Source organism: Adelges cooleyi, unplaced genomic scaffold (genome assembly GCF_023614345.1).
Source record: "Adelges cooleyi isolate 19-005CV unplaced genomic scaffold, UGA_ACOO_1.1 ACOO_flye_CR_arks_rails_tigmint_CR_PRNA_25, whole genome shotgun sequence".
In the NCBI taxonomy this organism is placed as follows: Eukaryota; Metazoa; Arthropoda; class Insecta; order Hemiptera; family Adelgidae; genus Adelges; species Adelges cooleyi.
The window spans coordinates 371944-398214 of NW_026095915.1; the positions used below are offsets into that span (position 1 = coordinate 371944).

The 26271-nt window shown below is 27.2% G+C and overlaps 1 protein-coding gene and 1 long non-coding RNA gene across 2 annotated transcripts in view; both read left to right on the top strand.

The window, feature by feature from the left end:
• The window catches only part of LOC126837538 (uncharacterized), a 41796-nt gene extending 30528 nt beyond the window's left edge, over positions 1 to 11268 (top strand). The window contains exons 5-6 of the long non-coding RNA XR_007685532.1: positions 11106 to 11141; positions 11215 to 11268. This is a non-coding gene — a long non-coding RNA (uncharacterized LOC126837538). The remainder of the gene's footprint in view (positions 1 to 11105; positions 11142 to 11214) is intronic.
• LOC126837486 (uncharacterized) overlaps positions 1 to 26271 on the top strand; it is a 162886-nt gene that overhangs the window by 56152 nt on the left and 80463 nt on the right. The window lies entirely within an intron of this gene.

Below are 26271 nucleotides of genomic sequence, written 5' to 3' on the forward strand. Positions count from 1 at the left end.
GCTCGGTACCGATGCTAAAAAACAGCTTTGTAAATAAACTAACAACGTTGCTATAACGCTGAATGTATCCTTGGGCAAAATATCACCTAAAAATTATTCACAGAAAATTGAAACTCAGAAAAAATTAACCCCACAAATAACGTCCCCGAGCTCCTAAAATGATTACTTAAGTATTACTGACAAAGTGATCAACTCACAGATATTGAAAATATTGTCATCATATTGTTAATTACCATACATGGGTGTCTATCGAATCCAACCTAATATTAAAAAATAATTTTCAATCAAATAATAATTGTCATTAGTTACAAAGATTTTATCGATACTTGTATATGTATCTGTAAACACTGGACCTTATTTCTCTCTATTTTTGCCTTACTTTATCAAATGATGATATTCTTAACCATTCTTACACATCAGCCCAAAATTATTTTTTTAATAAAAATTACATATAGATGTTTTAATTTTTGTTGTGGTTTGGTTAAACTTAAAATTTACTACCGCCAAAATTAATTTTCAGATTTTTTTCCCCTTAAGGAAAAAAGTTTGACCAAAGTCAAATAATGTCCAATTCAGGGTAATGATTTCATCGTGAACCACTGAATATTTCATAGGGTTTAATAAGAATGTGATCTCAACTGTTCATTTTATTGTTTTTTACCCCTCACACTTAAAGAGTCAGTCTTAGGTTTACACTTTAATTTTAATAAGGGTTAAACGTTGTATACATAAAAACGATTTGTTTGTTAAACAAGTGTTTTGTGCTATAATCATATATTATATATAAAAATTCACACCGTATGCATAGGTACTTGTTGTGTTATTATTCTGAGTCACACAAAAACATGTTGATGCAAAGTTACTGTTGATGCGAACTTAGTTATATTCCGCTTTAGATTAATGTAAATATCGAATGTTGCTTGTGTAAATAAATTCGCATAAACAATTTTGAAAAAAACAATAATTCTAATTACCATACATGGGTGTCTATCGAATCCAACCTAAAATTAAAAAATAATTTTCAATCAAATAATAATTGTCATTAGTTACAAAGATTTTATCGATACTTGTATATGTATCTGTAAACACTGGACCTTATTTCTCTTTATTTTTGCCTTACTTTTTCAAATTATGATATTCTAAACCTTTCTTACACATCAGCCCGAAATTAATTTTTTTATAAAAATTATATATAGATGTTTTAATTTTTGTTGTGGTTTTGTAGTGCCTGTTAAGCAGGTACTTAACATTCTATTACAGTTTTGACTCAATTCGATAGTTTTTCGCTATGTTACAGAAAGTTAAATATTGACCGACAATTTATTTTTAGGTTTTTTGTAGTTCTGGGGGTGAAAAAGTTGGCTTTTTCCTTTTTTGAGTTACCAATCACATATAATTTTGGATACCTAAAGTCCATCGGGCTATAGTAAAACATGTAATCGTTTTTGTAGATACAAAAAAAACAAACATTATGGGAATACTAGCTCGGCGTCGATGCTAAAAAACAGCTTTGCAAACAAACGAACAACGTTGCTATAACGCTGAATGTATCCCCGGGAAAAATACACCTAAAAATAATCCACAAAAAATTAAACTTCAGAAAAATTTTAGTACATTATTCTCAATTTGAAAAGTTTATGAAATATATGCGTTAAATTTTATAAGTTGTTGTCAGAAAAACGTGAGCTGGAAGGGGGTTAAAACAAAAAAAAAGTAAGGAAAAATTTAGACCCCATTGCATAAAAACACTACGTAAAGAATAAATATAATTTCTTATTTAACTTAGTAAGATAAGTTAATCACCCCTGTATTATCACATAACATAACAATATAAATAATGTTATTTCACCCTTTTAGTCATACAAATGCATGCAGAACCCTTATAACTTTAAATATTAATATAATATGCATTCAACTTGCGTTATAAAGTTTATTTTAACCTTATGTTAATACAAATTGTTAACGATTTGTTTTCCTACATGATAATTTACAATTTTTTTTCCTACTATTTCTATAATTTTATTTTCTATCTTTAGGTTATTTTCCTTAAATTGGATCAGGATAAAAGTAGAAATTACAATCTAATTCGAAATGTATATTATTATACAACTATTCGATTACTCAAATCTTTAAAAATAATATATATAAATGATTATAGAAACATTATGATATTGTCGATCTAAGAAATAAAATAGGTCAAACATTCATATACAAATATAACGTTATATATATATATAACGTTATAACGTTGCTATAACGCTGAATGTATCCTTGGGCAAAATATCACCAAAAAATTATCCACAGAAAATTGAAACTCATAAAAATAAACCCCACAAATCGGGCCATAGCAAAACATGTAATCGTTTTCGTAGATACAAAAAAAAACAAAAATTATGGGAATACTAGCTCGGCGTCGATACTAAAAAACAGCTTTGTAAATAAACGTACAACGTTGCTATAACGCTGAATGTATCCCCGGGCAAAATACACCTAAAAATAATCCACAAAAAATTGAACTTAGTTTGAAATTTTGAAATTTTAGTACATTATTCTCAATTTGAAAAGTTTATGAAATATATGCGTTAAATTTTAAAAGTTGTTATCAGAAAAACGTGAGCTGGAAGGGGTTAAAACAAAAAAAAAAAGTTAGGAAAAATTGAGACCCCAATGCATAAAAACATTATGTAAAGAAAAAATATAATTTCTTATTAAACCCAGTAATATATTGAGTGGTTTAAGATAAGCTAATCACCACTGTACTATCACATAACATAACAGTGTAAATAATGTTATTTCACCCTTTTAGTCATACAAATGCATGCAGAACACTTATAACTTGTATTATTAATATAATATGCGTTCAATTTGCGTTATAAAGTTTATTTCAACCTTAAGTTATTACAAATTGCTAACGATTTGTTGTTCTACATTATAATATACAATTCCTACTATTTCTATAATTTTATTTTCTACCTTTAGGTTATTTTCCATAAATTGGATCAGGATAAAAGTAGAAATTACAATCTAATTCGAAATGTATATTATTATACAACTATTCGATTACTCAAATCTTTAAAAATAATATATATAGCTGATTATAATAACTTTATGATGTTGTCGATCTACTGTGTAAGAAATAAAATAGGTCAAACATTCAAATACAAAAACAACTTCAAAACAAAATATGTTAAGAAAAACACCTCGTTTTCGATAAAAAAATAAATAATAAAACAACACAAATTGTTTTTGTAAAACCTCGAAGATTCTTTTAATATTCAAAGTTTGCAAAACCTACAGGAACTTAGCTAACATTTGTTGGAATTACAACAGTCGTTGTGGAAAACAGCTTGCTTTTGATAAAAAAATACAATAACAATAACACTGCCTCAATCGAAAAAGACAATATCTTACTTTAAATAAAAAAACCTAAATAAAACAATACAAATTTGTTGTAAAATTTGACAATTCTTATTATGTTAAAACTTAAAGAAATTTAACACAAACCAAATAAACAAATGCTCTAATAAATGTATCTCTAGACTTTGTGCGGAATTGTAAAAGATGTTATGATTGAAATTAAAAATGTACAATACAAATAAAGTAAAATACAAAATATTCAATATATTTGGTTTTATTATTTATATACCTAAATGTTTATACAATTATTTTTCTCGCATTTTAGAACCTTGATAGTACAATAATTAAAAATATGTTATTAAATTTGCATTTATTACTTATTATAAATACGAACATAATACTACTACTTTTTCATAAACATCTTGAAATAATAAACAAAAAAATACAAATAAAATCTTTACTGATTTAGGATATATGAATTTCCTGAAACATTGATTTTAAATTAGTAGGATCTGATTATTATATTTTGTGCTGTAGTCATTAATTACAGTAATGTTGTCCATAAAAACCAAAGCCACCATTCTAAAATATAACAACTCCCAGTTGTATTTTAAAATCAATTAAAATTTATATTTTGTCCATTATTTGATATAACTATAGAAGTGTTAGCAGCAGCATTGTGGGGGGGGGAGGTCACAGGTTTACAGGAATTATTATATTTGAGAGGGATAAAATCACTTTCGAATAAACGCTTCGATGCGAATCAGTAATTAGTATTTTCAAGCCAGTAAAGTCCAAACCAAGTACATTGTAAACCACCAAAGTTAAAAGTATTAAAATGAGGTGCTGTATTTGCAAATAAGCATCAAAGCAATCTGTTGACTTGTGACCTCTCTGTGCTATCTATGGTTTGATTCCATTATGCCTATACTCCACAGTACTAGTCCTCTAGGATAAAATCACTTTAAAATTAACGCTTATAAAACGTTTATTTAAAAAATGTATTGAAAATTAGGATTAGTACCTCATAAACCCCGTGTCTAATATGCCCCACCGCCTCTACGACGGATTTAGTTTTTGTGAATTCAATAACTGGTTAGTATACATCAAATCCATAGGTAATTAGTACTACAAGACTTCAAACGTTGTTGGTATGCTTTAAAACAGAGATAGATGAATTTTAAATATGTTTGTCTAAGAATAATGAATAAAACTATATTTTATATTTGGTATAATAATTATATGAATCCATGTTGCATTATATTTTAAATACCATTTTTAAGAAAATAAATCCTGTGGGGGAGTGTAGAATTATTGAAATTTTGATTTGAGGATATTGGTGTATGGGGATATGCCTGCTAAACATTCTATTACAGTTTTGACTTAATTCGACAGTTCTTATTAAGTTATAGAAAGTTAAAGTTGAAAGTTGCAAAACCGCCAATTCTTTTTGTAGGTTATTTCGGTTCTGGGGTTCAAGAAGTTGACTTTTTTTACTTTTGAACCACCAAAGTTACAAAATCACATATCGTTTTGTAGATAAAAAAAAACACACATCATAGGAATACCAGCTCGGTACCGATGCTAAAAAACAGCTTTGTAAATAAACTAACAACGTTGCTATAACGCTGAATGTATCCTTGGGCAAAATATCACCTAAAAATTATCCACAGAAAATTGAAACTCATAAAAATGAACCCCACAAATCGGGCCATAGTAAAACATGTAATCGTTTTTGTAGATACAAAAAAAAACAAAAATTATGGGAGTACTAGCTCGGCGTCGATGCTAAAAAACAGCTTTGTAAATAAACGTACAACGTTGCTATAAAGCTGAATGTATCCCCGGGGAAAATACACCTAAAAATAATCCACAAAAAATTGAACTTCAGAAAAATGTTAGTACATTATTCTCAATTTGAAAAGTTTATGAAATATAAGCGTTAAATTTTAAAAGTTGTTATCAGAAAAACGTGAGCTGGAAGGGGGTTAAAACAAAAAAAATGTAAGGATAAATTGAGACCACATTGCATAAAAACACTACGTAAAGAATAAATAAAATTTCTTATTTAACTCACAAGGGGAGGTCACAGTGATGGCGTGACGGATTTTCTTCAAATTGCGAATGAATGTTATTTATGAGAAATAAAAAGACCCTTATTCGAGCGTTTGTGCCAATGCGTCCTAATTCCAGAGATAATCAACTTTGAAATTTACATATTTTTTTGGTATATCTTAAATAGACCTATTTTACAACCGCCGGTAAAAACTAATTGTGGGGCAGTCGAGCATGATCGGTGCTCCGGAGCGCGCGGTACCGGGTTTAACTCTGGCTACCGCCGCAGCACTTTTTGCATTTTTTTACAACTTTTTTTTAACTTTTATGGTAATTTATATTACAAGAAGTCTAAAAACTTATAAAATATTTATATTTTATAGTGCAATTTAACCTGTAAAGTTGTAAGACTAAAAAAATAATTTTTTTCCATTTTTCTATAATAGCTATTGGTTATTAATAATAATTTTTTTACAACCAAAAAAAATACATTTATACTCTGTTAAGCAATGTAGTGTATTAATGTTGATGGTGATATTATAATTTATCTTCATTGGGGAAATTACGACCCGGGTGGGATGTAATAACCAATAACTATTATAGAAAAATGGAAAAAAATTATTTTTTTAGTCTTACAACTTTACAGGTTAAATTGCACTATACAATAGTGCAATTATACAAAAAAAATTGTTATTCAATCATCAGTACGAGAGGTATAATAAATTACGTCATCATATTGTTAATTACCATACATGGGTGTCTATCGAATCCAACCTAATATTAAAAAATAATTTTCAATCAAATAATAATTGTCATTAGTTACAAAGATTTTATCGATACTTGTATATGTATCTGTAAACACTGGACCTTATTTCTCTCTATTTTTGCCTTACTTTATCAAATGATGATATTCTTAACCTTTCTTACACATCAGCCCGAAATTAATTTTTTAATAAAAATTATTACTAGATCTTTAATTTTTGTTGTGGTTTGGTTAAACTTAAAATTTACTACCGTCAAAATTAATTTTCAGATTTTTTTCCCCTTAAGGAAAAAAGTTTGACCAATGTCAAATAATGTCCAATTCAGGGTAATGATTTCAACATGAACCACTGAATATTTCATAGGGTTTAATAAGAATGTGATCTCAACTGTTCATAGTATTGTTTATTACCCCTCACACTTAAAGAGTCAGTTTTAGGTTTATACTTTAATTTTAATAAGGGTTAAACGTTGTATACATAAAAACGATTTGTTTGTTAAAAAAGTGTTTTGTGCTATAATTATATATTATACATAACAATTCACACCGTATGCATAGGTACTTGTTGTGTTATTATTCTGAATCACATAAAAACATGTTGTTGCAAACTCAATAGTATCACCATACATTTTTCAGTACTCATATACTTTATATATATACATAAGTTATATTCCGCTTCAGATTAATGTAAACAAAATGAATCCCAGAAATAACGTCACCGAGCTACTAAAATGGTTACTTAAGTATTACTGACAATGTGATTCACACTGTATGCATTGGTGCTTGTTGGTTTATTATTCTGAGTCACACAAAAACATGTTGATGCAAAGTTACTGTTGATGCAAACTTAGTTATATTCCGCTTTAGATTAATGTAAATATCGAATGTTGCTTGTGTAAATAAATTCGCATAAACAATTTTGAAAAACATTTCTAGATTTTATTTTTTTGGACGACATAATAAAGGCCATTCGGCAAGTCGTAAGTAAACCTTTGCAGCAGCCGGTTTGACTATCGTTGCAGTTTTTTAAGTAAGTAATACTACCAAAATGTCAAATATGGTAAAACTGTAAACTTTTAATATGTTTTAATAAATTTTATTTATTTTTCCGTATTAGACCTTCGATAACATTTAATCAACTATTCCAAGTAATACTATCAGACTTCAAAAGCTGTAAGTACGCTTTCAAACAGAAATAGATGAATTTTAAACACGTTTATCTAATAATAATACACAAAATTATAATTTATTCTTGTTATATTAAACATATAAATCCAAATTTCTTTAAATTTTTTTATTTTAAATCAGTTTTAAAACTAAATACCATTTTTTTAAAAAATCAATCCTGCAGGGAGTGCAGAATTATTTAAATTTGGATTTGAGGATACCTGAGAATAGGGACATGCCTGATAAACATTTTATTAAAATTTTGTCTTAATTCGATAGTTTTCCGCTATTTTATAGAAAGCTAACGTCAAAAGTTGAAAAATTAATAATTTTTTTTTAGATTTTTATCGATTCTGTGCGTGATTAATTAGACTTTTTCTACTATTGAACCAATCACATATAATTTCGAGTATCTTATAAAAATCGGGCCATAGAATAACATATTATCGTGTTTATAGTTAAAAAAACACACACCCTAGGAATACTAGCTCGGCATCGGTGCTAAAAAACTGTTTTTTAAATAAATTAACAACATTGCGCTGCAATATATGTTTTTATTTTACTGCATTGCCGAAATATGTCTAAAAAAAATGTACTTAGAAGTTGAATATAGTTGTAATTTTAAATAAAAAAAACAATTTTTTCGTAGTTGCTTAGTTTATGATAAATTGTTTGAATAGATATAATAATTGTCATTTAAATACAAACATAATATGTATCTATATATTAAATTTGTGTCCACGATGCAAAATTTTTGATTTTATATTTTTAAAATTTATTTCAAAGTTCAAGCTTTATTTTTACCTCATATTTTTAATTTATTAAAATACAAGTATAAATTTTGAAAAATAATAATATCAGAACAAATTACCTTTGGTTTGCATTTTTTCGAATAAATTTAGACTAAAATTAAATATATAAGCACAAGCCAATGTTCATATTCTGTGGTATCAATTATATGATAACACTAGTTAAAATTAGAATTAAAAAATAAATAATTACCATTATCAAAGTTATTAGAGTATCAAATAAAAGCCAGATCGTTAGATTTTTTATACTTTTGACCCAATCACATATAATTTCGAGTATCTAATGAAAATCAGGCCATAGAAAAACATAGTATCGTGTTTGCAGGTACAAAAAAAAACACACCATAGGAATACTAGTTTGGCGTCGGTGCTAAAAAACTGTTTTGTAAATAAACTAACAAAGATGCGCTGCAAAAAAAGTTTTTATTTTACTGTATTGCCAATATATGGATAAACAAAATGTACTTAGAACGTAGTTGTAATTTTAAAAAATTTACCATTTTTCGTAGTTTCTTGTTGCTTTGTTTATGGTAAAAGTTTTCATCCATACCGCAGATACTCTAAATAAATCTTATACCGGGTAATCCATCTTATGTGAGATACATGTTATGTAGTTATTTATTTAAAACCATATTAAATTATTATAACAATTCTCTATGTGTTGAAAACTATAGTAGAATATACAAGCACCTAAAAATATAGGAAACATTTTTCATCCAAGTCTGCAATCACGAAAGAGTATTTTCATATCTCGTTGAAGTACCAAATATAATTTTATTAAAAATATAAGTACAAATTTTGAAAAATAATAATATCAGAACAAATTATCGACTGGTTTGCATTTTTTCGAATAAATGTAGACTAAAAGTAAATATATAAGCACAAGCCAATGTTGATATTCTGTGGTATCAATTATATATTAACACAAGTTAAAATTAGTATAAAAAAAAAAAAAATGATTACCATTATCAAAATTGTTAGTGTATCAAATAAAAGCCGGATCGTTAGATTTTTTGTACTTTTGACCCAATCACATATAATTTCGAGTATCTAATGAAAATCAGGCCATAGAAAAACATAGTATCGTGTTTGCAAATACAAAAAAAAACACACCATAGGAATACTAGCTCGGCATCGGTGCTAAAAAACTGTTTTGTAAATAAACTAACAAAGATGCGATGCAAAATATGTTTTTATTTTACTGTATTGCCGAAATATAGACAAACATAATGTTTATCCGAGGTGTGCTAAACGTCTCACCTAACCACTACGATTTTTTCGTTATGATAACCGGAGTCGATTGTAAATAGTGTCGATTTTTCCGTGTATATGCTAAGACAAAAAAATGTCAATATCCCACTCAAGTAATTGAAATTAACTCAAATAATCCTAAAAGACATGAATTAGATAAATAACAAAAAACTATTTTTCGGTTAGGTTAAGTTATCTCTAGTCAAAAATCATAAAAAATGTATAAAACAAATTTTAAAACCAAAACTTTCTCATCACGACTACTACGGAAGACCCGAGCCTTATATCAATTGCTTTAAATTTATTAATTTTTCTAGATAAAAATGAAAATTTCCTATGTTTTAATATCACTAATCTGCGTAAATGTTTTGGCAGATATAAGTATAAGTAAGTATTTTATTTATACTTAAGCACACAATGTAGATGAAAATCTAAAAAAAATTAATATTTAACTATTCTTTACAGTGGAATATATAGAGATGGTTGAAATTTCAAGTGAGTTATATTTTATAATCATATAGACTAACTTTGAGAGTTTTTAAATTTCACTAACTTTACACATACCTATTTTTTTTAAAACATTTACTACAGACATACAAATCAAGAAAGCTTCTGACTATAAAGATGATCATATAAAAAGTAAGATAATAATCAATGTACTAATATATAATTGTATTACAATGATTGCCTAGGTGTCAAATTACTTGTAAATAAAATATAAATTTATTTTTATATTTAAGAGGATGCCGCCCATGCAATTTTTTGTTATAATAATACGAGTTTGGCTTTCATGATACAGCGCCTCCAAAAATTGTCTTACAAAAAAGTTACCTTTATCACCTGAAAGTTATGAAACTTAACATTAACTTTAATTTAAGATTTTGTAAAAAATTGCCAGCACAAAACTTTTTAATACATGGGCGGAGTGGCATCTTCAAAATGTGGTAGTTTTATATTTTTGATTGGATCTGTGCACTGTCGCATGGGGGCACGAGCCTTTACTAAAAGTTACTATAATTTACTAAGAGCACACTTGACTCTAAAAATTGATTATTTACTTAACAGGGGTAATTTTTTCTAATGATTTTTTTTTATTAATTTTAATTTTATTTGGAACTTTTCTAAAGGTCGAACTTGTATTTGATTGTTTTAGATGGATTGGAGCATGTACTTACAGTCATGATAGATAAAGATTACTATAGAACGCGTAATAATAATTATGTGATATTAAAATTCTTGTTTAAAGAAGAAATGTACCTATAGAAATGTGTACAGTTAACAACAAAAATATATCTTTGACCCTTTCACTGCCATTGTGCTTTACCCACTGCTACATGTCACAACTATCGCCATACTGAAAAAGGTTTCGTAATTAATTGATTGATTGTAGAATAGTAGCACGTCTAGGACAGTGAAAGGGTTAAGGCTAATGTTCAGTGATAATAGTCTTATTCTATATAACTTAATATTATAGAGCTAGCCATTTTATTTCGAATTTCTAACACACATATTATTTTTTCTTAGCTTTTCTACCCTAGATTATGATAGAATAGAGTATTAAATTCATTACAACAATTTTTTTATTGCTTTTTTCAGAATATTTAAATCAAATGTTCATTGTACCGGGTAATACTTTTTTTAACATATTTTCACACAGTCGCTTGATAATCAAAAAGTATATACATTTTTCGCTTTAATTTCAGAACATGCAGATACTAAAACCTATGACTCTCTAGAACGTAATCAATTAACACTTTAATATAATACAAATAATTATATATTGTAAAATATTGGTTTTATTTTCAAATTTAGATTCCATAATGACAGAAAAATATAAAATGCAACAGGATATTTTTAACATAATAGGTGATTATAAAATTATCAGTTTTTTAATAAACAACTTTCTAAGGCCAAAAAGCCCCTTAAAACGTAAATGTAAACAAAAACTACAAAAATATTAGATTGTTACATATCTTAGGTTTTTCAAACACATCTTTAACGATTTCGAAGTGTACTGAATATAATTAGGTTCATCAAGGAATAATAGGTCACAAGAAATTTTGTAAAAGAGAGAATTAATACACATAACAAATTTGATTATTATTAAATTCATTGTGAAGAAAGTATTATTTCAAACGTTACTACTTGCTAGAGATTAATTTTATGATAATAAAACATTTTGCATTGACTTATTAGTCAAAGTAATTTTATTTTTCGAATGACTGTTATAAATTAATATAACAACTGGGTTTACGTAGCTGTATTATATTCTTGTTTCAGGTATCCGTGCTGATAAACCCAAAAGTAATTACAAAGTTATTCAACAGTTAATATTAATACTATGTTTAGCATTAATTAATTGAAACTGTTATGGATAAATAAACAAACCGAGTTTAAATAACTAAATTATTTTTAAAATTATTTTTACAGGTATTCCGGCGGCTAATGATGAAAAACAAAGTATTTACAAAGTTATTCATTAGTAGTATAAAGAACTTATGATTTGATTGAACGATCAAATTTTCTTTCCACATTATTTTTTTACACATTATTGACAATTATGTAAATTTTAAAAGCACATAATTTATTGTTTGGTCAAAGTTATCTCCTTTTTTAGTAACTGTTATGGATCAATGTAATAAAAGGGTTTAAAACGGTATTTTTTTAAAATGTATGTTACAGAAATTCCTATGCCTGCTGATACAACTAAAAGTAATTACAAAGTTAATTACAAAAAATTTAGTAAAGTTTAGTTGGGGAGACTTACTGTTATAATAATTTTAACAACTATTATATTTAGAGTAATTTTTGGAACAGCGTTTATCAATTTTTAACATTTTGCCACAAAATACCATTTTTAACGTAATAGATTGTTGACGTTTTATGTTAGCAAATACTTATGACTCGACAGACAAAATACGATACTAGTTCTTGTTGTTTGATATACTACCAAGAGCTGGTTGAATCATAGTACTCATAGCACTAATAACGCTTCATTTATCATTGTACTCTACGCTAATAATTGACATTGGAAACCCCTCACATCTTACCTTTCCGATAGGAAAGAATGCACTAAAGCGAACAGAGCGGTTTCTGAACCTTCTACTATCTCCTCAAGCGTCTATCAATGGGACCACCTTAGTCCTCTTTATTTTGTTAGCTCATTAGAGGGACTTTTGCAAAAACAAGAAGTTCTTTTTTTTTTGCAGACGACATGATATATATTTTCATTAGTAATTGCTTTTTCCGCGGATTATTGAAACCTACAAGCTGAAGTTATTTGATTTCTTGACTGGGCTCATCTCCTTGGTTATTATGAAAATTTTTAGGAGCTATAATTCTCTTCTACGTGGTTTATGTGCTTCGTAGTACATACCTTCGCTATATTTTGTGTATAAATGCTGTAGCTATCAGGACCTTAAGAGCCATCGGCTTAATGCTAATACTATAATTTGAACTATACTGTATAGTTTTTTGTTCATTGTTTAAGATATTATTGTTTGACTGATTATTGCACTTCTATATTATACTTTGTATGCGATATTTTTGTACATTTGTGAAAAAAATGCGTATTAGTGATTTAAATATCAAAATAAAACATAAATACGATTATATTATTAAATACTGTATTATAAACCAGTTTATATATAAATTTGTGCAGGTGATGGAATTTCGAAATGTACCACATTTAATAATGCGAGAAAAATTGTTACGAGCAAACTTTGTTGTAAATATAAACATACAATTTTAAAGTATTACTTTTTACATAATCAATTTATTTGTACTATATTGATAATTTGTGGGTTTTTTTTAGAGATAATTAAATTTTTTTGTGTAACAGTAATACACGTATATTTTAATTTATTTCTTGAGCGGAGGGGGCCTTATCGACTTAAAATCAACACTATATTTGGCATTGATTAATTGAAACTGAGATGAATAAATACAATAGACCGGGTTTAGTTAACTAAAAAATGTTTTAATATTTGTTTTACAGGTACTCCTGCGCATGCTGATGAAAACAAAAGCATTTACAAAGATGATAGTAAATATATAGTATTGCTTGTTTGAAAGATACAATTTGCTTATCAATTTCTTTTGTTCACACAATAATAACTAAAAAGTTAAATTTTAGTTGGGGAGCCTTAATAACCTTTTACCACTATTATATTTCGGGTATTATTTTGAACGGCGTGTATCAATTTTTAAGAATACACTTATGCTCAAGAAGCGGTTTCTGATCCTTCTATTACGACATCAACATTTTTTTAGTATTGTATCAGTGGATGGTTGCCTACTACATATTGAACTTAGGTTTTTTCTGTATTTGGCTCATCTCAACGGTCTGACACTGTATGTTGAAAAATGTCATATTTTGTCATTTTCCTGGAACCGTATTCCGCTACTGCACGACTTCTTTCTTCATGGTATTCAACTCCATCGAGTTTTTTCTATTAATGATCTTAACACCTTATGTACGCCTTCTCTATATTTTAGAGATCACTTAAACGCGGTAGCTAAAAAGGCTTTAAAAGACATAGGTTTTGTGTTAATATTATATTTTGCATTCATTAATTGGCCAAATGATTCTCATTTTTAGAGTTACTGCTATGGATACATACAACATCACGGTTTGACTAACTATATAATTTATTTGTTACAGAAAATGATGTTACAGGTAGTACTATGCATGATGACGAATACAATCGAATTTACTATGCTACTAGTTAGTATTAATCAGAACTTATGACTTATTTGAAAGATAAAATTTGCTTTATATATTATTATATTGTTCACATAACAATTTACTATAAGTTGGGGAGACTTGTTTTAAGGGTTCTAGAATGAAATAGTAATTTTTGCAACCTTACCAAACTTAGAACCAGATAAAAATTGAACGAATACATAATACATTTTCAGCATACGCGCCTTTTTGCTAAAATCTTATCTCTATTTTATTTGTTCACCCCTTCTAGGTTCCATCAATTTTAGGCTTCATCCTGATATTCCAGTTATCAAATTTTTGTTCGTTCCTTCCCTCTGTTTGTACTTATTAGGACATTAAATTTTAAAAATAAAACAAATAATTACGAAACTATTAATCTTTTCAAACCAGTTTTTCATATAAATATTTATGCAGGTACCGAAACTAATAATTACCATAATTGTTTGCGTTCCTTCCCACTCTGTTTTTACTTATTAGGGTGTTAAATTAAAAAAATCAAAATACATACGAATATATTATTAAAAATTATATTTTCAAACCAGCTTTTTATACACTTATGCAGATACTGAAACTTCAAAATTGACCGAACTTGGAAAGGCGAGAAGAGGTCTTACTGGAAATGCTATTATAAATGTGCTTACCAAAAAATTAGGTGATTATAAATAAAAAGATTTAATATTATTTATTTTTTTGATAACATTTATTTTTACAGCATGATTTTAAACTCGTTTTAAATAACTATTAATACAAAAAAAAAAGCATATATTTTTTTGAATACTGAGATTTTTTACAATTATACATGTTTTATATAATTGTATTACTTATTTCATTTACGTTTAATAATTTTGTCAAATTAATAAACATCAATTGCACAAATAAAAAAAATAGTGGCTAATAATTGTTAATTTTGGCAATTTTTAGCAACTGTATTCTGTTTTTTTAGCTGATATTATCTCGGTTGACAAGAAGTTTTCTGTTTACACATTTAATGTACAATTTTTCAGCTTTCTAAAGAAAATTCTTAAATTTTGGGCAACAAAAAAAACATATTTATAAATTATAAACTCATTTTTATTGAGAGTAAATAATAAACAAAAAAAAATTATAATTTTTTTCAGAAAGCTGAGATTTTTACTATTATACATACTAAATATGTTTGTATAACTTGTTTTATTTACGTTTAGTAATTGTGTCTTGCACTGAAAGGAATATAGTGGCATATAAGTTAAATTTGGTTATTTTTAACAACTGCTTTTTGATTTTTTAGCTGAAATCAACAAGGAGAAACTAGACAAGGAGAAATCTGCTAATAGGATTTGTACTTTGATAGCAATGTGGGTTAGTCTTAAAACTTCTTCAAACACGTCTTATTTTTTAAAGTCATATGATGATGAATGTATGGTAGTACTAAAAGGGGGTGTTGTAAAATACAAACTATCTAGATTTTTTGGCGTATATATGCAAGTAAATGCCTCTAAACAAAAAAAACTAAATGTACAACTACGCGAGGATATCAGTACTCCGCTTGAGTTAAGTAGCGAATAATACTAGATATCAATCGTTTATTTATTTTAAAATTATATTTAAATAAATAAATAAAGTTTGCATATTGAACTAAATTAGTTTATTTGAGATATGCTTATTTATTGTTATTATTATGTAGTTTCATTATCATTAGTATTCCCATTATTATCATTATAATTATTAGCCGATTGTCATATGTAAAATAAAATAAATAAATGATAAAATAAACGCGTTTGTTCACGATTTTAAACACATTTGTTGCGAATTATTATTGATATTATGGCGATCAACCTTATCGTGTCTACCCTAATACAACAAAATATTTTTAAGCACATAATTGTCATTAGGTACAATGTTTTTGTTGATATTTGTATATTGACATATGTATTTTTAGCTTCGATGCAAAGCGAGAAGGTATTGGTTTTACTCTGATGTGTGTTTTTTTTTATCTGTATACACTGTAACTTTTTTAATACTGAACCAATTCCTGCGTGTAGCAACTCTATAAATCGCAAATTTCATCTAGTTGGTACTTTGGGGGGGGGGGATAAAAGTTGAAAAAGTTAAATTCTTCACAGACGAAAGTTGAAAAAACAAAAAAAAAACCGTACGAGTTTTTTAGTTAGAACTTTTACTGGCTATAATTTCGAGAAAAAGAGTCGGATCGAGTTGAAATGTATAAGAAATAATTATTTGATGTGATAAAATCACTTTCAAAAAAACGCTTCGATGCAAATCGGTAGTTAGTATTTTCAAGCCAGTATAGTCCAAACCAAGCACAGTATAAACCAGCAAAGTTAGAAAGTTTTAAATGAAGGTTCTGTATTTACAAATGAGCATCAAAGCGTTTATTTGAAAGCGATTTTATTCAATTTTATCACTTTTATTTATAATAATTCTTGTATACCTGTGATCTCTCCGTTTCCTCATTGCTTTGATTACATTATGCTAATACTCTATTGTACTAGTCCTCTCGGATAAAATCACTTTCAAATTAACGCTTTGATGCTCATTTGTAAATACAGAACCTTCATTTAAAACTTTCTAACTTTGCTGGTTTATACTGTGCTTGGTTTGGGATGTACTGGCTTGAAAATACTAACTACCGATTTGCATCGAAGCGTTTTTTTGAAAGTGATTTTATCACTTTCAGATTTAAAAATTTCTGTAAACCTGTGACCTCCCCGTCCCCAATATGCCCCGACCCAACTATGTTCCGTCCCTACTATGCACCGACCCCACTGTACTGGTTTTTTATCTGTGAATATCCGTTATTCTTCTCTAAAACATAAAAATAAAATCTAAATGAACGTTTTTTTAATAATGTACTCTATAAGGTATTGATGTAAGAGGACCAATCTAATGAAATACTACAACTAGGTAATACTCACTCACATATAATACTTTCTTATTGTGTTTGGACTATACTGGTTTGACCCTACTATCCACAGATTCACATTGTAGCGTTTATGTTATTCTATCAATTGAATATCGTACAAATATTATACTTTGTAAGTGTTCGTGTTTTTTCTCTATAACATAAATATCAAATCTAAACTAACGTGTAGTAAATTTTTGATATTATGCTCAAAATGTAATTGATATTAGCGGACAAATCTAATGAAATTTTTTTGTTTTTAATGACAATGATTTAACAATAACTTAAATTCCACAATTCTCATCAAACTATGATATTTTTAAACTTTCTTAAACATAAGCCCAAAAATGTATTTTAAAATAAATGGTTGAACTTTAAATACTTTAATTGATGGGTAGCTCTTTGAATAGTGAAAATCGACTTTAATATATTCAGGAGTTTTGAATTTTTTTGTTGTCTGGGTAATTATGATTTAAATTTATAGATACAAAACAATATTCACTATAGGAAATTTTTTTTGAAATCTAAGTTCTTGATTGTTCAGACTTTTCTATGGATATAATGGTTGTGGCCAATGGAGGGAGTGAGAGCAAGAACTTGGAATAGGATATTAGTATTAAATAAGTAGGAAGAAACCCGAAAAGATTTTGTACAAATTATATAGTTAAACCAGTTTGTTATATTTATCCATTACAGTTCTAATTAATTAATGCTAAAATTTCAATACCTGCATAAATATAAGTATCAAAAACTGGTTTAAAAATATAATATTTATTAATATATTCGTATTTATTTTTATACTTTAAAATGTAACGCCCTAATGAGTACAAGTAGAGTGGGAGGAAACGTAAAAAGATATGGTGATTAGAATATCAGGGGCATTAATAGAACCTATAATTTGTATATAACCTGGTTATTAAATAAAAGTGTTAATATATTTGTATTTATGTTTTATTTTGAAAATAACGCATACAAAGTACAATAAAATAGGACGAGTATGATACAATAATAAAATACACATAATGTGTAACATAAAAAAGAAAATACAATAAATGGCTTAAGCTAAAAATTATAAACGTTAATTTAGAATTTATTTTTACGGTATTGAGAAAAGTACCGATGTTTCCTTAGGACCATTCGATTGAACACAAAAGGTCACACATTATTTCCAAATTTGTGACGAACAAACTATATTTAATAAAAAAAAAATGAATTTTGTCAAGTGTTGATACTTTAGAGATTATGGCTTTGCATGGTTTTGCAGTAGTATTTGTATATGAATGTTTGACCTATTTTATTTCTTAGATCGACAACATCATAATGTTTCTATAATCATTTATATATATTATTTTTAAAGATTTGAGTAATCGAATAGTTGTATAATAATATACATTTCGAATTAGATTGTAATTTCTACTTTTATCCTGATCCAATTTAAGGAAAATAACCTAAAGATAGAAAATAAAATTATAGAAATAGTAGGAAAAAAAATTGTAAATTATCATGTAGGAAAACAAATCGTTAACAATTTGTATTAACATAAGGTTAAAATAAACTTTATAACGCAAGTTGAATGCATATTATATTAATATTTAAAGTTATAAGGGTTCTGCATGCATTTGTATGACTAAAAGGGTGAAATAACATTATTTATATTGTTATGTTATGTGATAATACAGGGGTGATTAACTTATCTTACTGAGTTAAATAAGAAATTATATTTATTCTTTACGTAGTGTTTTTATGCAATGGGGTCTAAATTTTTCCTTACTTTTTTTTTGTTTTAACCCCCTTCCAGCTCACGTTTTTCTGACAACAACTTTTAAAATTGAACGCATATATTTCATAAACTTTTCAAATTGAGAATAATGTACTAAAATTTTTCTGAAGTTTAATTTTTTGTGGATTATTTTTAGGTGTATTTTGCCCGGGGATACATTCAGCGTTATAGCAACGTTGTACGTTTATTTACAAAGCTGTTTTTTAGCATCGACGCCGAGCTAGTATTCCCATAATGTTTGTTTTTTTTTGTATCTACAAAAACGATTACATGTTTTACTATGGCCCGATTTACTTTAGGTATCCAAAATTACATGTGATTGGTAACTCAAAAAGGGAAAAAGCCAACTTCTTCACCCCAGAACCACAAAAACCTAAAAATAAATTGTCGGTCAATATTTAACTTTCTATAACATAGCGAAAAACTATCGAATTGAGTCAAAACTGTAATAGAATGATTAGCAGGCATATCCCTATACACCAATATCCTCAAATCAGCGCTCACCACAAATATACCAAATATAAAATATAGTTTTATTCATTATTCTTAGACAAACATATTCAAAATTCATAGTTATATCCAAAAATAGACAAAATATAAATTACAATTCATTTTAACTGGTTCTTATAGACAATATTACTGTGATTAGTGACTACAGCACAGAATATTATAACCGGATCCTACTAACTTTGAATCACTGTTTGAAAAAATACATATTTCCTAAATCAGTACAGATTTTATTTGTAATTTTTTGTTAATTATTTCAAGATGATTTAAAAAATGTGGTAGTATTATGTTCGGTAGTTATAATAAGTACCTATACAATTTAAATGAAAAAAACAGTACAGTGAGGTCGGGGCATAGTGGGGACGGAGCATAGTTGGGTAGGGGAATTATGGGGACGGGAAGGTTACAGTTTTACAAGAATTTTTAAATCTGAAAGTGATAAAATCACATTCGAAAAAACGTTTTGATGCAAATCGGTAGTTAGTATTTTCAAGCCAGTACAGAATAAACCAGAAAAGTTAGAAAGTTTTAAATTAAGTTTCTGTATTTACAAATGAGCATCAAAGCGTTTATTTGAAAGTGATTTTATTCAATTTTATCACTTTTATTTATAATAATTCCTGTAAACCTGTGACCTCTCCGTTCTTAAAACTATATTTTATATTTGGTTTATTAATTATATGAATTCATGTTTCATTATATTTTTTTTTATTTTAAATCAATTTAAAAATCAAATACCATTTTTAAGAAAATAAATCCTGTGGGAGAATGTAGAATAATTTAAATTTTGATTTGAGGATATTGGTGTATAGGGAAGTGCCTGCTAAACATTCTATTGCAGTTTTGACTTAATTCGACAGTTTTTTATTAAGTTATAGAAAGTTAAAGTTGAAAGTTGCAAAACCGCCAATTCTTTTTGTAGGTTATTTCGGTTCTGGGGTTCAAGAAGTTGACTTTTTTTACTTTTGAACCACCAAAGTTACAAAATCACATATCGTTTTGTAGATAAAAAAAAACACACATCATAGGAATACCAGCTCGGTACCGATGCTAAAAAACAGCTTTGTAAATAAACTAACAACGTTGCTATAACGCTGAATGTATCCTTGGGCAAAATATCACCTAAAAATTATCCACAGAAAATTGAAACTCATAAAAATGAACCCCACAAATCGGGCCATAGTAAAACATGTAATCGTTTTTGTAGATACAAAAAAAAACACACATCATAGGAATACCAGCTCGGTACCGATGCTAAAAAACAGCTTTGTAAATAAACTAACAACGTTGCTATAACGCTGAATGTATCCTTGGGCAAAATATCACCTAAAAATTATCCACAGAAAATTGAAACTCATAAAAATAAACCCCACAAATCGGGCCATAGTAAAACATGTAATCGTTTTCGTAGATACAAAAAAAAACAAAAATTATGGGAATACTAGCTCGGCGTCGATACTAAAAAACAGCTTTGTAAATAAACGTACAACGTTGCTATAACGCTGAATGTATCCCCGGGCAAAATACACCTAAAAATAATCCACAAAAAATTGAACTTAGTTTGAAATTTTGAAATTTTAGTACATTATTCTCAATTTGAAAAGTTTATGAAATATATGCGTTAAATTTGAAAAGTTGTTATCAGAAAAACGTGAGCTGGAAGGGGGTTAAAACAAAAAAAAAAGTATGGAAAAATTGAGACCCCAATGCATAAAAACATTATGTAAAGAAAAAATATAATTTCTTATAAAACCCAGTAATATATTGAGTGGTTTAAGATAAGCTAATCACCCCTGTACTATCACATAACATAACAGTGTAAATAATGTTATTTCACCCTTTTAGTCATACAATGCACGCAGAACCCTTATAACTTTAATTATTAATATAATATGCATTCAACTTGCGTTATAAAGTTTATTTCAACCTTATGTTTTACAAATTGTTAACGATTTGTTTTTCTACTTGATAATTTACAATTTTTTTTCCTACTATTTCTATAATTTTATTTTCTATCTTTAGGTTATTTTCCTTAAATTGGATCAGGATAAAAGTAGAAATTACAATCTAATTCGAAATGTATATTATTATACAACTATTCGATTACTCAAATCATTAAAAATAATATATATAGATGATTATAGAAACATTATGATGTTGTCGATCTAAGAAATAAAATAGGTCAAACATTCAAATACAAAAACTACTGCAAAACCATGCAAAGCCATAATCTCTAAAGTATCAACACTTGACAAAATTCATTTTTTTTTTTATTAAATATAGTTTGTTCGTCACAAATTTGGAAATAATGTGTGACTTTTTGTGTTCAATCGAATGGTCCTAAGGAAACATCGGTACTTTTACAGTTCAACCGTTTATTTTAAAATAAATTTTTGGGCTTATGTTTAAGAAAGTTTAAAAATATCATAGTTTGATGAATTGTGGAATTTAAGTCATTGTTAAATCATTGTCATTAAAAACAAAAAAATTTCATTAGATTTGTCCGCTAATATCAATTACATTTTGAGAATAATATCAAAAATTTAATACACGTTAGTTTAGATTTTATATTTATGTTATAGAGAAAAAACACAAAGACTTACAATGTATAATTGATAGAATAACATAAACGCTACAATGTGAATCTGTGGATAGTAGGGTCAAACCAGTATAGTCCAAACACAATAAGAAAGTATTATATGTGAGTGAGTATTACCTAGTAGTAGTATTTCATTAGATTAGTCCTCTTACATCAATACCTTATAGAGTACATTAATAAAAAAACGTTCATTTAGATTTTATTTTTAGGTTTTAGAGAAGAATAACGGATATTCACAAATAAAAAACCAGTACAGTGGGGTCGGTGCATAGTGGGGACGGAGCATAGTTGGGTCGGGGCATATTGGGGACGGAGAGGTTACAGGTTTACAGGAATTTTTAAATCTGAGAGGACTAGTACAATAGAGTAATGGCATAATGTAATCAAAGCAATGAGGAAACGGAGAGGTCACAGGTCTACAAGAATTATTATAAATAAAAGTGATAAAATTTCTATAATTTTATTTTCTATCTTTAGGTTATTTTCCTTAAATTGGATCAGGATAAAAGTAGAAATTACAATCTAATTAAAATGTATATTATTATACAACTATTCGATTACTCAAATCTTTAAAAATAATATATATAGATGATTATAGAAACATTATGATGTTGTCGATCTACTGTGTAAGAAATAAAATAGGTCAAACATTCAAATACAAAAACAACTGCAAAACAAAATATGTTAAGAAAAACACCTCGTTTTCGATAAAAAAATAAATAATAAAACAACACAAATTGTTTTTGTAAAACCTCGAAGATTCCTATAATATTCAAAGTTTGTAAAACCTACAGGAACTTAGCTAATATTTGTTGGAATTACAACAGTCGTTGTGGAAAACAGCTTGCTTTTTATAAAAAAAATGCAATAACAATAACACTGCCTCAATCGAAAAAGACAATATCTTACTTTAAATAAAAAAACCTAAATAAAACAATACAAATTTGTTGTAAAATTTGACAATTCTTATTTTGTTAAAACCTAAAGAAATTTAACACAAACCAAATAAACAAATGCTCTAATAAATGTATCTCTAGACTTTGTGCGGAATTGTAAAAGATGTTATGATTGAAATTAAAAATGTACAATACAAATACCTAAATGTTTTTACAATTATTTTTCTCGCATTTTAGAACCTTGATGGTACAATAATTAAAAATTTGTTATTAAATTTGCATTTATTACTTATTATAAATACGAACATAATACTACTATTTTTTCATAAACATCTTGAAATATTAAACAAAAAAATACAAATAAAATCTTTACTGATTTAGGATATATGAATTTCCTGAAACATTGATTTTAAATTAGTAAGATCTGATTATTATATTTTGTGCTGTAGTCATTAATTACAGTAATGTTGTCCATAAAAACCAAAGCCACCATTCTAAAATATAACAACTCCCAGTTGTATTTTAAAATCATTTAAAATTTATATTTTGTCCATTATTTGATATAACTATAGAAGTGTTAGCAGCGGCATTGTGGGGGGGGGAGGTCACAGGTTTACAGGAATTATTATATTTGAGAGGGATAAAATCACTTTCGAATAAACGCTTCGATGCGAATCAGTAATTAGTATTTTCAAGCCAGTAAAGTCCAAACCAAGTACATTGTAAACCAGCAAAGTTAAAAGTAATTAAATGAGGTGCTGTATTTGCAAAAAAGCATCAAAGCAATCTGTTGACTTGTGACCTCTCTGTGCTATCTATGGTTTGATTCCATTATGCCTATACTCCACAGTACTAGTCCTCTAGGATAAAATCACTTTAAAATTAACGCTTATAAAACGTTAATTTAAAAAATGTATTGAAAATTAGGATTAGTACCTCATAAACCCCGTGTCTAATATGCCCCACCGCCTCTACGACAGATTTTGTTTTTGTGAATTAAATAACTGGTTAGTATACATCAAATCCATAAGTAATTAATACTACAAGACTTCAAACGTTGTTGGTATGCTTTCAAACAGAGATAGATGAATTTTGAATATGTTTGTCTAAGAATAATGAATAAAACTATATTTTATATTTGGTATATTAATTTTATGAATCCATGTTTCATTATATTTTTTTATTTTAAATCAATTTAAAAATCAAATACCATTTTTAAGAAAATAAATCCTGTGGGGGAGTGTAGAATTATTGTAATTTTGATTTAAGGATATTGGTGTATAGGGATGTGCCTGCTAAACATTTTATTACAGTTTTGACTTAATTCGACAGTTTTTTATTAAGCTATAGAAAGTTAAAGTTGAAAGTTGCAAAACTGCCAATTCTTTTTGTAGGTTATTTTGGTTCTGTGGTTCAAGAAGTTGACTTTTTTTACTTTTGACCCACCAAAGTTACAGTGAAAGAGTAAAAAATTGGTTCTATGATAATTTGTGAAAATGTCTTATTTCAAAATTTTTATATATTGGTTATTATACTATTATTATTCTTATTGTATACCCTCTATACTCCAAAACAGTTTATTACTTTTTATTATTATTATTATGATTACTTTTTTTCAGTTTGTTATAATCATATTGCCTAGTTTAATTGTATTTTTGTTGTTGTTATTTTACATAATTATTTAACATCTTGATACGTATCTCTGCTCTACGATAAAAGGTTCTACCTCAGTGTCGAGCAAAGCTAGTAATTTCATTATCTATTTAATCTACCTTGTAACATTTCTACTACTAGCAAATAAAGATTATTATTATTATAATTTAAAATCAAAATTTTCAACACAACTTAAAATACTTATGCAACGCTTACAAAAATAGTTAATATTTAGGTAGGTACGGATGACTAATCAATACATTATAATTAATTGATTACAAAATAGGTTGCTATATATTTATATATATTTTTTTTTTTGGTAATATATATTAAATCTTTAAGTCATATAATTTGAGAGGGGGTAAAACCAAAACATTTTTTGAAGAATTGAGATCACATTATAAAAACATTTTGGAAAAAAAAATGCAATTAATAATTAAACCCAGTGAGATGTTGAGTGGTACACGATAAGTGAATCACCCTATATAATATAAATGTTTAGTACTGTTTTTTTATCCGAGAAACCTATAAAATCAAATAACACGTTTATAAAATATATGTATTGAAAATAAAATGATTCATACCTAATACTCACCATGTTTAATATGCCTCACCGCCTCTACGATTGCTTTTGTTTTGGTAAATTAAATAACAGGTTAGCAAAAATTTTAACTCCTATAAATAACGTAAATATGTTTGTCATCAAAATAAATTTATGTTGCTTATGTTAATAAATTCGCATAAACAATTTAAAAAAACATATTTACATTGCACTGTATTGGTCGACATAGCAGATTCTATTCGAAAAGTCGTCATAAAAACCTTGAAGCAGTCGGTTTAACTATCGTTGATATTGTTTAAGTAAGTATTGTTCTCAAAACTTCAAAAGTATTAAAATTGTACATTTTCAATATTTTTTTCTAATTTTCTTATTTATTCGCATAATAGACATTCGATTACATATAATCCACTTGTCGTATTTCATTATACATCAAGGTCATAAGTAAGAATTCAAAAGTTGTAAATATCAGTGCCGGATTTAACCATTGTGCCGCTTTAAGCCCTAAACAAATTGCCGCCTTTTAATATAAATATTTTTCTAGTCTAAATGTTATTAAAGCATACAAATATAGTTGTTTCCTTTATTACTTAAAATTTTATTGATGTAAAATAAAAATATACAGCTGTTATAAAAATGTTTACATACGTTCATATGAAAAACTTAATTATAAAAAATATGATATAAAACATAATGATAAAAAATATGGTAGTAAAAAATGCTTAAATAATTATTTTTTAAATTATATTCAAAATGAAATAGTTAGTGCCTAGTACTCATCGGCTTTCTGCGCGACTTTTGAGTCGCATAATCATCTACTATGACATCGAAGTCCATTTTGTTCACTAGTTCAGTTTCAATTGTCAATAAACTCAGTGAATTTAGTTTATCTCCTTCCATACTTGCTCTCAAATAATTTTTTATGCGTTTTAACGTAGAAAAGGAACTCTCGGCTGAACAGTTAGTTATTGCCATACATAAAAGCATACGTAGAGCAATATCTACATTAGGAAAAACTGTATATAAATTATTACCGCGTAAGAGTATTGATAACTCGTTAACTCCATCAATATTTTTATTTATACTTTGAAGATATGCTCGAAAATGAACACATTCACAAGCAAATGATTTTTCTAAATCAACGTTATAAAATTCTTGAAGCTTATTAGCTTTTTGAGTTATTTCTTCATGTGAAAGTAGTATTAAATTAGTCAAAAAGTCATATTTGCCAAATGTATTAATATAAG